Here is a 15,168-nt window from a genome sequence, read left to right on the forward strand (position 1 = left end):
GTACTGCTTTTTGTCTTTGAAGTAACTCAACGGAATGCTGCCCGGAAAATTGGCCCTTACTAAGATTCTTAGGCATCTAGTTAACAAAGTCAGAATTGGAATTACAAAGCCATTAGAGTGGCCGTGATACTGTGTTGCTGAGCTAGCAAAATGCCACACTCCCTTGCTGTCGATGGTCTTATTCAGTACCTCCGCTGGCATGCCGGGAAGTCTGTGTGTTATTACAACATATGTATATAACCCCAGTAGTTGACTTGATAAAGCAGTATGTATGTTTATAAACATTTTCTTTCTCAAAATTGAAGTTTTTCCTCAAAATTCAGTAGAGAAAGACCAGGAAAAACTAAAGAAAACCCACTGAGTAAAATCATTCAATTTTACCAAAAAAACCCCACAGAAAAACAAAAAAAACAAACCGTGACGAGCTGGCGTGGAATGTGGCAGCTGCCTGATGCAGGTGGGTGGGCTTCTCCTGGAGGCAGCAACGACTTGCTGGGCATCGCTGGACAGGCATCGAGTGCCATGGGCATTTTAAGGAAACGTCTGTCTTTTGTGGATTGCTCATTGAAGCCTGGGACGTTTATTCTGTAACCTTACAATTATGGTTTACTGTTAGTGTCCAAGCCAGTGAAAACGAGCTTCTTGTTTATACCGTGTGATGTGGGCAGTGCCCGTCCCCGTCCTCGGTGGTTAGCTGGGTGGTGATCAAATGTGAGCAGAGGTGTGGAGTGGATCACCTTTACCTCACTTCCATGATGAGTATGTTTTTGTTTTTTTTTAAACAAAACATTTGTTGAAAATGATTTCAAGCATCTGATAATCTATGTATTTTTCTTTTTTGTAACAGCACAACTTTTCAGAATTGTCTGTTTGTACTCCCTCTTCTCCCGTTCTCAGCCTTTGTCCCCTATCACTCCCTGAAAACGGCTGCTTTTGTCCAGGCACCATGGTCTCCCCAGGGCAGAACCAGCAGTTGAGTGTGCGTCCCCGCCACCTTAAGGACCAGCCCCGGCTCTCTGGTTCCCTCTGTGCACGTTGGGCGCTCTCCTGAGCTCCGGGGCTTCTCCTCTTCTGCCAGCCTCCTAACCCGCGCTCCCAGGTTCAGTCCTCGGTCCTTCCTCTCTGCTAACTGCCTGGGGCATCGCATTGCGGCTGGTGACTGATACCAGCTGTATACCGAGTACCCTGACCCACAGCTCGAGCCAGGCTCCTGTCTGGACGCGTGCAGTTCACCCTGCAGCCTGCTCCGTCCCTTCTTCCCATGTCACTTCGCATCCCACTGCGTCCTCCCAGCTGCTCAGGCCAGTGCCTTGGGTACCCTCACACTACACATTCAGTCCAGCCGGAAGGCCTATCGGCTCCCCCTGCAAAACACAGCCAGCATCTCCGTGGCTTCTGTCCAGGCGTGGGTGCACTGTGTAAATTGTAACTCCTTCCTGCTTCCACCACATTCCCAGTTTCCCTGCTTTTTTTCTTTTATCCACAGGGTTTACTATTTTCTATGTACTCTACTTGTTTCATATATATTTTGTTTTTTTCCTGTCTTATTCTGCTAAAATATAAGCTCTGTGAAGGTAGGGAGTTTTGTTCCCAGATCTACCCCTTCTGCCTAGAATAGTTCCTGTCAAAAAGTAGGTGCTTAATGAATGTTTGTTTAATTGATTCTGATGTATAGTGCAACCTGTAAGTGAAGCCTGTTGGGTGCTTACTGGTTAGGTCCTAGCCTTGTATCAGTGCCAACCAGCCGCTTTGTACAGTATTGCAGCTTACAAAGTGCTTTCGCATATTACCTCACTTAATCGTGTATTCCGCCAAGGCAGACTCCAGTCAGCATCCCCCACCTGCACAGAACCCTCGGGCTCGTCGCTGTGGCCTCGCACGTGACGTGCAGGTGTATGCCTGTGCCCGTGTTGGCCTGGCCCAGTTTCTCAGCCCAGTCTTTCCCCACCGCCCTGCATGTAACTCATCCTGCAGCTCAGCTGTACCTTTTGTTCCTTCACCTCTGGTTCCCTTCTCTGTGCTTTTGTTCAAGTTGCTCCTTTCTAAACCACCCTGCTTGTGAATGTGTGTGCACAAACCACACACACACACACACACACACACACACACACACACCCCTACACCCCTACACCTAGGGTTTCCAGGTGGCAATTCCCGCCCATTCTCAGGAATTTTTTTTCGCTTTCCCATTCCCGAATCTCGAGAAAAGTTGGTCGGGAAATCGAGAAAATTGTCTCCTCGAACCCAGTAATACCCACAATGGGAAATAAATGTACTCCTCACAATGTATCTCTTAAGCGTTTTTTCCTATTTATCGCTAGGGTTTCCAGGCGGGAATTCCTGCCCATTCTTGGGAATTGTTCTCGCTTTTCTGTTCCCGAATCCCAAGAAAAGTTCGTCAGGAAATCGGGAAAATTGGCTCCTTGAATCCAGGTGGTTGGTAGTATCGGCCGTCACTTTGTGGAAACGATTCATCACGGAGAACGGAAAACAGTTTATATCTCGGAATTCCGGAACAGGCAAGCAAAAAAAATTCCTGAGAGCGGGCGGGAATTCCAGCCCGGAAACCAGACCTACACCTGCACCTGTCTTAATTCACTAGCAGGACTTCATGGCTGACTTGGCTGGTGCTCATTGTTCCCTCTACCTCTCCTCCACTTAAAAAAAAATTTTGTTTTTAAAGTTCCATCACTTACACTCTCAGCTGGTTTCTTTTCTCTCTCTTTTTTTTTTTTTAATTTTATTTTATTAAATTTATTGGGGTGACATTTGTTAGTAAAATTACATAGATTTCAGGTGTACAATTCTGTATTTTCTCTCTCTTTAACAGGTTTATTGGGATAAAATTCACCCATACAGCTTGTTTCTTTCAACCCTTTGTAGTTCATACCTTGCTTGTCCCTGTGCCGTATTCAGTGTTTCTGGCCCTGCTCTCCGCTAAGCCCTGCGGACGCTGAGTGGCAGGGGCCAGCCTGGTGGAGCGGCCCAGGCAGGCTTTCCTCAGTACAGGTGTGAGTTGGCTTTGGACTGGAGGACCCTCCCACAGGACTGTGGAATGACTCGGATAAAGGCACAGGGTCCCATGGGATGACACTGTTTACAGCGGAAGGTGCACTGCCAGCCCGCTGCCTGTGGCCAGCAGTGGTCCAGATGCGGGCAGTAAGGACTGGTGGCCAGCCTGGCTTCCGCCTGCTCACGGAGCTGGGCCTTTTTGAGAGGCCCTCTCATGGTGGGTGGTTCTAGATATTCAAGTGAAATTTCTACAGAACTGTTGCATTTGAAGAACGATCTAGGTAAAGAAGGGTGTGAAAGACCTATCGTTTAAAGAAAAACTACAAAGTTGATTGAAAGGCCCAGAAAACTGAACAGGGTTGAAAGGAACAAGACGCTATGGTTATTCCATTCGAGAAGGAGAAGCAGTTTACCTTTTCTCTCCACAATTGGTTCTTCTTTGGTAAAAACTCAAGTGAAAGCAGATATGTGGCCACATTAGGTTAGGATTTTTCTGAGTTAAATTTTGAAACGGGGTACATTAGAGGGTAACAGAAACCTAAAACGTTTATTCAGAAATTTGTCTTGGCTAGTATCGTCCCAGGAGCAAGGAGGTGACTTAGATGACCTCTTGGGGGCGATCACCAGGATGGCCCTGCTCACAGGCTTTAGCGCTTTCTAAGCCAGTAACCAGCCGGTGCTTCATTTTTCCTCTCTCCACTTGAGAGGCAGAAAGGTGAGACAGCATACCTGACCTGTCTCCAGAAACCCGACCTCAGTGCCCTGAAAAGACACAGACTGTATACATCGCGGCAACTTTGGGTTCCAGAAGCCATGCGATTGGGGCCCAGATCCATAGTTTCCTTACGTATAAAATGGGGACAGAACTACTGACCTTGCAGGGTTGCTAAGGCGGGGGCGGCAGTAATGTACGTTTGTACGGACTCGGGCCTGCCGTTTGTGGCCCTCAGACTCTGTGCTGGTTTCAGGAGCTGATGTGCTAGGAAGTGCTCTAAATTAGTGGGTTACGGTTTCATGTTCTGCATAGACCATGTCCTCTGTCTGTTTTATTAAAATGAGGTCCAACAAACAAAACAGAAGGAGAATTAAAACTCTTATATTGAAAATTCTACTTATTACAGGGAAAAATAATTCTTCCAAAAGATTTTTGTCCCATTTTCCCCCAGAGTAGCAGCGTGATGTGTGACTGGGCCCTTTCAAGTGTATCTTCAGTTCTGTGTAATTAACGATGAGCCTTCCAGCACATTCAGGAAGCAGTGGCAGCAGAAGGGCCTGGCCTGGCGGGAGCCTGTCACAGTCTCTGCCTGAGGCAGAGATTTCACTGGAGTTGACCCTTCATGTTTTACATTAATAATAAATTCTTAAACAGGCATCACTGAAGGAAAGTAGCCGTGCGTGTGAAAGGCGAAGGTCATTAGAAGGACCTGAGGGCCGCCCTCCCGTTCTTTCCGCAAGTCTCCGCTGCTGTCTGATGCTTGACTGGGGTCAGTGAATGCTGGGAAAGTCGGGGTCGGTGGCACCCAATGGAGACTGTCCATGGTGGTGTAGAGTTTGCAGGTAAAGTTTTCCTGCCTCCCCTAACCTGCCAGGTCCAGGAGCCTCTGCCGGGTGGCAGCCTCTGAAAGGCGTGCCGTGGGCTCCATGTTGCCCTCCTCAGGGCTGTGTGGGGCTCTTTGTTGGGCCCTTAGTTTACAGGGCTGACATCCCTGCGTAAGCTGCCTGGTAGGAATTGTGTGACAGGTGTACCTTCCTGGTGGGTTCTAGGATAATTTTGGTGACAGTTTGTTATTGTTAAATATGACATACAAGTAATATTGAAATAACTGATTAGAAAACAGAGCGGTACCCAGTAATAACACCCTTTAATGAGGACTTTCTACATACTGGACGCAGCGCTCCGTGCTTTGTGGGGATTATCTGATTCAGACTCCCTGTGACCTCCTGGGTGAGCATGGTTATTCCAGGTGGCAGGTGAGGAGACAGCCTTGGGGAGACCAGGTAGACCTGCCAGGCTTGTGCAGTGGACCAGTGGTGTATGGGTTGAACACCTGGCCCCACCAGGTGTATGCCTGACTGTGGGGATGTGCCTTCTACATAGTAATGGTGCGGAGATCTTGGGGAGCTCTAACCGCCCCCATTTGGTAACCAGGACTTGTTCTGTAACTCCGATTGCGCTTTTTCTTAAATGTAGGGTGTACAGACGTGGGATGCTTCTAGTGACTCAGAAGAAATGGCCCGAACCTGGCCGTCTCGCCAGTGTGAGCCCCAAAGCGTAACGCCGTCTTCTGGTTAGACTTCATTGTGTGCTTGTGACTTGTACACGCGACGCCATTGGCTCTGACCTTCATACTGTTTCAGCATACGCTTTGATTTTTTTGACTTAAACATATTTGTGTTCACATTAGTAAGGGAGCTGGTGTTAGAAAAGAGGCATATGAAGGTCACTCACTTTGCACAGGCTCTTTTGCTTTGCTAGAGGAATCCCAAAGGACAGTGCCATCCAGGGTCCTCTGACTGGGGACCTGCTGCCCTCGGGCAGGAAAAGAGATACTTCTAGCTGGTACATAGCAGTGAGGCTGTAAGGTGTTAATTCTGTAGTGACAGAGCAAGATGGGCCAAATGAAAGCCAACTGAGAAAAGCAATCGATTGATTATAGAGAGGAAGCAAAGGTAAAGGAATGCATGGCTGATGCCAGAGTCGGCCGAAACTAGGTTGGAGCCAGCGTGGCCGGCCGGCGGGCGGGCGGGCCTTCCTGTGATGGCAGGCCGATGGAATGAGGTCTTTCCCGGTTTATTGTTGACAAAGTCCAGCCTCCCCACCCTGGCTTCTCAGATTTTCACTGACTCAGTCCAGACCTTGTCTTTCGAGTCAGAGTATTATTAAAGGGCTTCCCTTTCAGTCCTCTGGAAGTTTGAATTAACGCAGTGGAAATTTCATGTTTGTTCACTTTCTGTTGTGGTTCCTGATTATCGGCCTGTGTGGAAGAGCTCACATGTGGAGAACTTCATTTGGTAGTTAATAGGGCTTCTTGGAAGAGTCAGCTTTCTCAAGTAGTGATTCATAATGAGAAGGACTTGTGGCTGGCTCCCCGTGAAGGATATATCGTGTTCTGTCAGTCAACAGAAGATCTTCGTTATTACAACACATGAAACCCAGGGGGGAGGCCGCTTAGCTCAGTTGGTGAGAGCGCGGTGCTCTTAACACCAAGGTTGCCGGTTCAATCCCCACATGGGCCACCGTGAGCTGCGCCCTCCACAACTAGATTGAAACAACTACTTAACTTGGAGCTGATGGGTCCTGGAAAAACATGTTTAAAATAAATAAAAGTTAAAAAACAACACACAAGACACTTGAAACCCAGTTAGTGTAATTTAAGCATGTTTTTCAAAATCTTTATGATGGGTGTTCTTCCGTACATGTCCCAGCAGCCTGAACTGTGAGCGTGCATTTCAAGCCGTTTGGGAACTGTGAACCCACTCCAGGCTGGTGCTGGTAGGACAGTGGTTGCTTTCCCCGGCACAGTCGTCCTGAGCCCGCCTCTCGGCTCTCCCTGCTCCCCGGTGCCCACAGCGGTTATGCCGTGTGCTCTGTGCGCGTTGAACTCATGCCCCGTCCACTCGGCCGTTCTTCTGGGGCCACAGTCGCTGGTCCTTGGGGTGCTATTCTGGCCCCTTCTCCCCCTACAAGAGATCCGATACGTAGCACATGGGGGTGCTCCTGGCCTCCGACCTCCCTGTACTTGCCATCTGTGGGTGCCTCGTGACTGCACCCTGCTGGTCACGGGGTTAGTGTCCTGTCGTCTTGTGACCGGACCAGGGCGTTGCCAGGGGAGGACTTCCTAGAAGTGGAGACCCACGCCATGGGGTGGAGCTGACTGTTCCCTCGTCTCCTCTGCATGTCACTTGGCATTTGGGGTGCCTGTTTCTTCATTATAAGTGTACTATTTGATCTGGATAATCTAAGACCATTTCTAGTTCCAAACGTCCGACCACAGAGTGGCTGAGGCTGAGACAGTGAGACGGAGTAACGGGGCTGAGCAGTGCAGCTGAGTCTAGAGGGAGGCCGATGGCTTTCGCTGCAAAGGGGCAGAGTGGGACTTCCCAGCTGCCTGCGGTGGCTGCTGCCCTGTGACACAGCCCTCTTTCCTCAGACTGTCCCTCTCCGGCCACGCCTTCCAGCCAGCTGATCTTATTTCCTCTCTTGATAAACAGACCAAAGCGGGGGCATCAGTTTCTCATTTCACAGTGATGTTCTGTCAGTCTCAGCCAGAGACCTTCCTCCGCCCCCAGTTCTTCCTGGCCCAGCTTTTCCTGTTTAAAGGGAGCACTGGACTCCAGCTTTTCCTCACGGTTGGGGCTCACGTTTGCCAGGGCTGGTGATTGCTTCATTGCCTTTGAGGGCGTCTGGAGAAGTTCTGTAGGGGACAGCCTGGTGTTGTGGATGAGGGGAGAGATGAGGAGGACGGGTCTCCTGAGCGTTTAGGACTAAAGCTTTATGCGGTTGTTTGGTGGAACGTATCCCAAGCTGTTGAAGATGTTCTTGCCTTAGGAGAAACGCACCAGCTCTCCCTGTGGAGAAGGTTGCCTCTCCTGGGACTGGTCGCTGGGGAGCCGTGTTTTCTGCGTGCCCGTCTGTGCTGGGAGCAGTGTCCAGGTGGGGGTGGGCCCTGCCTTCCTGGGCCTTCTGTCCAGCGGGGAAGATGGCGCTGAGCAGGTGGAGCGGAGCGTGAGGCCCACTTCCTGGAGGACTCGCTCGGGGTCCTGACCAGTCAGCCGGCTGGAGGCCGAGGGTCTGCCCCAGGCCCTGGGCTCTGCTTAGGAAGACGGGGGGTTGAGTGAGGACTGGACAGCTGAGAGCCCCCAGGTATGGCAGGAGTGAGGGGGCATGGGGTGAAGTGGGGTGAGGCAGGGGGTGTGGGGGGACACGCAGCAAGTCTGAGCATTTGGACTCTGTCCAAGCACCATGGAAAGCTAGAGCAGGGAATCTTAAGCAGGGAAGGGCTGCGGTTATATTGGCTTTGGGAGGATGGCGCTGGAGACCAGCTGCTGGAGCACAGGCCAGTGGACGGCTTGTGGCGGGGCCAGGAGCAGCTGGCTTCGTGACTGACTGAGGGGGTGCCTAGGTGGCGCCCCGATGCTGTGGCTGCCGCTGCAGGTAAAGGTGCGAGGGGTGCCTTATGCCGAGGGGGCACCAAGCCCTGCAGCCTCTGGAACTTGCAGCCTCCCAGGGGCAGCTGGGCAGCCTGGCCCCGTCTGGCTGGCTGTCCTGACTCGGCACCTGTCTGTGTTTGTCGATGGGATGTGACGGAGAGGAAACGACTCTTCTAACGTTTATACTCGTACGTCTTACTTCCGAACTTCATCATCACCATGAGAATCAAGCATCGTTTCAGGCGTTACAGCCGTTGTCTTCGTCATGCCATCTGAAATGTCTGTCTTCCAGGAGAATCTTAGTGTAAATGGTATTTAAAATGAATCCCTCATGGTGTTTTGGTTGTCATGGTTTTGCTTTGCATCCTGAATGTTTTAAGAGTATGTGACAAGCAGTGTTAACACCCCAGTGGATAGAATGCATACAGTTTTGCCTGTACCATTTTGTGTTCTGGAGCACCCGGGGCTCTGGATTCAGTCGTTGAAGGGACATTGGCAGACTGAAAAATGGTTTAAAAACGCGCAGCTCTGCTTCCCCTCAGACAGCTCCACCCGCAGTTTCCTAGCACAGACCAGTTCCCCTCCCACCCTCCCCTCCATGGCAGCTGGTGGTTCTGGAGTGATTATTTTTGAAAATAGGAAACAGTAGTAGAATCCTGTTAAGAAAAATCAGTTTGGTTTCTTGACTGCCTTAGGCTGTGTGGCAGTAACTGAAGTATTTTGCTCTCGTTACTCCATCTCCTCTGTTCCCCACCCTAACCGCTCATCCCTGGGTCCTTCCCACTTGAGTAAACGGCACCCCAGGCTAAAAACCTACCTCATCCTTGAGTCTTTGCGTCCCCCCATGTCCCAGGCCATCCACTTCCAAAGCCTAACCTGGGTGGGCCCCTTCCTCGTCATCTGCAGGCCCCATCATGGTCATTTCCTAAGCCCCACAAGCCTCAGCGCTCTCTGCTTTTACACTTGCCTCTCTGCAGCCTGTTTCCCAAATAGCAACAGATTATCTTTTTAAAATGTTTAAGTTTGAAACAGTGACAAACTTACAGAAAAGTTGCAAATGATACAGAGAACTCTCCTCCCAACAATTGGAGCTTGAGTGTAAGGTGCTTATATCATACCCACCACCCGTGAGCACCTCAGTGTGTGTTTCCTATAAAGGGGATTCTGTGTAAGTGCCCGAATCAGGACTTCAACACTGGCGTATTTGCTGCCTTCTAACCTCCAGGCTCCACTGAATGTTACCTGGATTCTGACAACCTCCTTTGTACGTGCACCCTGTCGTCCTGTCTTTTTAGTTCCTGTCTGTGTGAACAGTTCAGTTCCTTAGCCTTTCCTTGACTTTTATGACCTTGAAACTTGAACATTGCAAGCCATCTTGTAGAATGTTCCTTCAATTTAGGTTTACTTCCTGTTTCCTCATGATTAAACTCAGGTTATGTAACTTTGGCAGGAAAATCACAGAAGTGACACTGTGTTTTTCTCCTTGAGTCCTATCAGGTGAGGCACAATGCCAGTCACATGATCCCTTGATTAAGGTCTGCCAGACTTCACTGTGAAGTCACTTGTTTCCCTATATGATCTGTAATATTCTGTTTGGATGTACTTCGAAACTACATAACTATCCCATTTCTCATCAGATTTTAGTTTATGAACTTATTTATTAATATCACTGTGGACTCCTGGTTTCTGGTCTTACTTAATGGGCATAGTCTGTGACTGTCAGTACTTATTTTGATTTACCATCATCTTTGAGCACTTTCTCACTTTCTGGCACAAGATGTTCCAGCCTCACCTTGTACTTTCCTGAGCCAGCCTGGAACTGATAGAGGAATCCGGGTTCCTTTGCTGGAGAATGGTATTTGGAAACCAAGATCTGACACTAGACACATTTGTTGTTGTTGGGGTGTGGCTGCCTCCAGGCCGCTCAGGAGAGGGAGCTAGGACTGTGGGTGAGGACACACCCATTTATGTCTGTTCTTTTCCACGATAGCCACATGTATTGGACGCCACAAGTTCACACTGAAGCCTCCAGTTCTAGTCCCATGCGGCGGTAGGGTTTGTTCTCCCTGATTCGTGACTCCCTTCTCAGACAGGGAGGAACCTGGCCCCGGTGTTCTGAGTCTGTTTACTTACTTGGCTAATGTCCCGTATGTACCAGACCTCCCATCCCCCCCTCTCCCGGTTCCTAGCATCACCCCAGGTGGAGTCTGAACCCTGCTCCCTGTTGAGCCTGGCCTAAAAGGGGGCGTTGAAGGGACACTGGAGGGGCCTGGATGAGGGACAAGGGACTTGGGACTCCCTGCCTGCTTCCTCTTCCTTTGAGGGACACCCTAGCAACCCTTTTTCCTCCTGGCAGGGAAGTGCCTTCCTGCAGGCTTTTCCTACACTTGCAGAGACCCCAGCGTCAGCTGGCTCGCGCTCCCTCTCAGCTCCCTGGGTCCCAGCCCGTGCGGCCCAGCTTGGAGCTTAGAAACCCCAGTACCAGCAGCAGCACCCCACCTCAGAGATCTGAGTTTCAGCTGCACAGAGCCCTTGGCTTGGGTTTCAGAAATTCCAACCCCTTCCTTTGGCTCATCTGATTCTGTGACTTCTTGCATCTGCCATCTCCATGATAATGTAGTGTTTTTTTAGTTACGCAGTTCTTCATGTTAAATTTTCTTTGCTCAAATAACTGATATAGTTTCTGTCTTTTGACTCGACGCTGTCCAGATGGCAGGGTCACTTTGTTCTTGTGTTGGCATTGATTGCCACCCTATTTGAAATGTCACTTTCTCCTTTTCACCTGTTTAAGTCCTGTCCATCTTTCTTGGTCCTCTCCTGTCAGAGTGATTTCATGGTCTCTCAGCACCTGGGTGGCCAGCAGGTGGTCCACCGCTGTGACTGGATTTTCTGTTCTGGTTTAGCTAATGCAGTCTGAATAATTCTTATACATCAGCACGATGTTTTTACTGTGTCCTTAGAACTGTTTGAAAATACTTAGCAGTTTTTAGAAAAAGTAATCTTTTCCTTAGACTCTTCTTCCTTCTGGATCCTTTTTAGTGCCTTCTATGTTTAGAAAATCAGCTTTCATTCACATAGTTAATTTTCTATTGCTCTTCCCGTAGTTTCCTTATCTTTACAAGCTTTCCTTTAGGGTTTGTTTCCATAGTCCTTCCCCTGGTTATCAGACTGGCCCTGATAGATCCATGTCTGTTCCTGTCAGGGAAATGTGCAGAAGTGTGTAAAATGCATAAGCAGCAGACGTGTCTGTCAGGAGAGCAGGAGGGAGATCACAGAGCTTCAGGATGACTGATGTGGAAAGAACAGAGGCGATGAGAGAAAGGCATTTAGGTCGCAGCCTTGGCACAAGGTACTTCCACTCATATCTGCCTCAGTTGTCACTGTTAATGGGTGCCTGAGGTGGGTTGGAGAGACACCTTTTGCCCATCTTATGGATGAAGAAATTTAGTCACAGAGGAGCAAGTGACTTTTCTAAGATGGCAGGACCACTGTCCCGAATGGAAGCCAGGGCTTTTCCCTGGGCCTCCTGCCAGTTTGGGGAGGGATCAACAGAATTTAGGTAGCACATCATCAGACCACTGACATGCATACAGATTACAGCTAGAAATTAAATAAACACACCATGCGCCAAAGTACTCTGAACAGCAGAAGAGTAATGGGCTGTTTTTAACAGCCGGTAGCAAAAAATAGGGTTGAATGTCAGACCTTTAATGAGTTAATGACTTCCTAAGCCTTGATAATAAAATGACAAAAGAAATGAATTAATTCAGTATTATTAAAAATACTTTTATTCAAAGTCACTGTTTGTATAAAATAAATAGGAGCCTAATTAAGATGAGAAGGCACAGAATGAAGGAATGGTGTGTGCAGCCCTTCTGCCTGAGGCTCAGCAGAAGCACTTACACAATTGGTTAAGAAGGACGAAGGATGAGCACGTGGCAGGAGGGACAGGTAAGGCACGAGGGTGCGCACCTGGACACCCCTCACTGGGCATCAAAGAACTATTTCAAAGGAGGTGAGATGTCAGTGCACGGCCATGGGGAGCCAGTCGTCTCACTTAGGGCATGGGGTTTGCAAGGCAGTTTAGGAGCCATAAAAAGTGTTAGTGCCCTTTGAGAGTCCTGGAATTTCATCCTAAAAATTACTTTAAAATAGTAGAAAAGCTGTGTGCCTGCAAATGTTTGTTCCAAATTTATTCACCATAAGAAAATAATAATTTAAAAAATTAAAAAAAAAAATTAAATGTGTAGCCTATGTATTCCAGTAGATAGATACATGATTTCCAGTTGTTGTCCAATTTAGTGAAATATTATGCATCTGTTAAAATGATAATGGAGGGGTATAGAACCATGACATATAAGAAGTAAAATAAAAGTAGAAGACGAAAAACCATGTAAACATTGCATGTGCCTATGAGCAAGTTGGAATGGGAACGTGGGCAAGTTAACATGGCTCATGGTACAATTACAGGAAGTTTTCTTTGATTTCGTGAATATCGCTGTGTGGTTTGCACATTTAAAACTGACTCTCAAGGTTTGTGAGTCTTTGGGGCTTTGTAGACCCATTCAGAATGTTGTCTTGAACCCCTGCTGGAATGAGTGTTTCTACAGTGATAGCGCATTGAAAGCTGGTTGGCATTATTTCCTTTCCAAATGCTCTCTCTCGTGGTAAAACAGAACAAATTAAATTATTGGGATTGTATTTTCTGCACGATAAAATGAAAGTTACCACTGGTTCCTCCCAAAATACCAAGAGAGGCTTTGTCTTCGATAGCCGTTTAGAACACGTATTTCCATTAGGAATTTGGGGAATGGTTATTTTTGGTGATATTTGAAGGAACTAAAGATGATCCAGAGATGACCTTTAAGTTCTAGCTCAAGGGTTTTCTTTGCCCTGGCCTTAAAAAAAACATTCCAACGCTGTGTGTTCTGTCTCCTCATCTCTGGGCTGCTGGGCATTTGTAATGATGGTGGTAGAAATTCGCTGTCAGTCGGCAGTAAGGACCATCTGTGCTTTGGCTGTTGTTACCATGTTCATTGAACCACGGGGATCAAACCTTAGTGGTATTAGGCAACTATTTAAGGAGAAAAGGTATAGAATTAGATTAATACTGTGGAGCTCAATCAGAAGCCCAGAAAGTGTCAGACGGAGAGTGGGAGGAGATCATTATAGACACACATGTAGATGGAAGAAACACCACAGGAAGCGCTGGGTACACTTTGCCCAGTTTCCCCAATGGGGACATGTTGCAAAACTAGTAGTGGAGGATTTGCAAAAGAGCTTTGTAGAACAAATACGAGTCAGCGAGAAACATGGGTTTAGGCCCAAGGGTGAAAAGAACAGCTTTAAGAGCTGGAACTAAATGGAGGGCAGTCTGAAGTGCGTGGCTTCTGGGCCTGGTTCTGCCATGTGCTCCGTGTTCTGGAAAGAAGCTACACAAACTCTCTGGAGAGTTTCCTGGGGTTACTGTAACAAATTAGCATAAACTAGGGGCTTAAAACAACAGATTTTTTTCTCTCTCCCAGTCCTGGAAGCCACAAGTTCAAAGTCAAGGTGTCAGCAGGGCTGCTCCCTCTGAAGGCTCTGGGGAAGAAGCCTTCTGCCTCTTCCAGCCTTTGGTGGTACCAGTGTCGGGGCACAAAAAGTAACTTTCCTCCCACCTTCTGTGTTCTTCTAGCTGGGCTGATAATCAGGTTACCATGAGACAGGTTAACAGGAGAGAATGTGCAAAACTTACTACAGAGGTACATGCGGGTGCCATAGGAATAGGAGACCCGACGATGCAGCGGTTGGTTGAAGGTTATTTGCCTTTGTGGACTAAGGAGAGGAAGCCAGGGCTCTGGGCTTCCAAAGGGAAAGCAGGTGGTGTACAGTAGTGAGGAAGAGCAAACACAAGGTGGACAAATTCTTGTTGGGTCACCTGGAAACAGATGCAAAGTGATGCTCTCTTCCTCTCAGCAGGTTTTTCCATCTGAATTGCTTTAGGCAGGAGAGGAGGGAGGGTCCAAGGTTCTTTCTCATTCTTGTTTCTGAATAACCAGCTTGAAATCAGTATCGCAAAGGCATGCTTTGGGGTGGCTAAACTTGGGCCCCTGTCAGTAGCAGTCCTTGGCTTGTAGCTGAACCACTCCGGTTTGGGCCTCCATCTCCACGTGACTTCCCCGCTGTCCCTGCCCAAATTCTCTCTCTTCATCGGGACCCCAGTCATGTTAGATTTAGGGCTCATCCCATTCCTGTTTGTGTCCTCATCTTGTTTACATCTACAAAGACCCCACCTCCAAATAAGGTCATACTCACATCTTCCAGGTAGACGTGATTTTGGGGGGACTATTCAGTACACTCTCCACAAAAACCTGGCTCAGTTTTCTCCTCCCTAAAATGTGGAGCATAAGGAATTAGTCTCCAAGAGTAATGCGCGGGACACGTGAGTGCAGTGCCATGTGCTTCTCCCAGTCGCCGACTGGTGTGACCGAAGGGTGTGACCTAAGGATGTGACCTAAGGATGTGACTGAAGGATGTGACTGAAGGATGGTTCTGCTGTTCAGGGCGCTGCCTGTGCTTCCAGGACCATCCGTGTCTTGGCTACTGTGTCATGTCCCTCACCTGCCCTGTGGCTCCGGCTGAGCTGACAGGTGAGCTCCGCGCTCACTCACCTGGCGAGCTGGCGCCTGTGCGCGTTACCTCAGTACAGCTGCTGCAGAACAGACCAGGAGATGCTGTCCGTGGCTGAGGTCGCAGCCGATAGGTAGATCTTCGCTCTCGTAATTCCTTCCAGGGATCTCTGTGCGGACGGTGTTTGTTAGAACAGGTTGGCATGTCGGTGCTAATGGTAAACATCCACATTGATTTAGCATAAATACTGACTTTCTAAAACTTTCTAGATATTAAATATTTTAAAAAGTACACATTTTTTCCCCTAAAAAAAGTATAACTTAGTGGAATACCCCAATTAAGTTTTTACATAATATCAGTGTATTGGAGTAAGTTGTTAATTTTGCTTTTTTA

At 48.3% G+C, this 15,168-nt stretch overlaps 1 protein-coding gene across 3 annotated transcripts in view; it reads left to right on the forward strand.

Annotated features, from left to right (window-relative positions):
* Positions 1 to 15,168, forward strand: part of CDC42BPB (CDC42 binding protein kinase beta) — a 99,361-nt gene that overhangs the window by 25,954 nt on the left and 58,239 nt on the right. The window lies entirely within an intron of this gene.

The sequence above is a fragment of the Rhinolophus sinicus genome, linkage group LG03 (assembly GCF_036562045.2).
Source record: "Rhinolophus sinicus isolate RSC01 linkage group LG03, ASM3656204v1, whole genome shotgun sequence".
NCBI classification, from domain to species: Eukaryota; Metazoa; Chordata; class Mammalia; order Chiroptera; family Rhinolophidae; genus Rhinolophus; species Rhinolophus sinicus.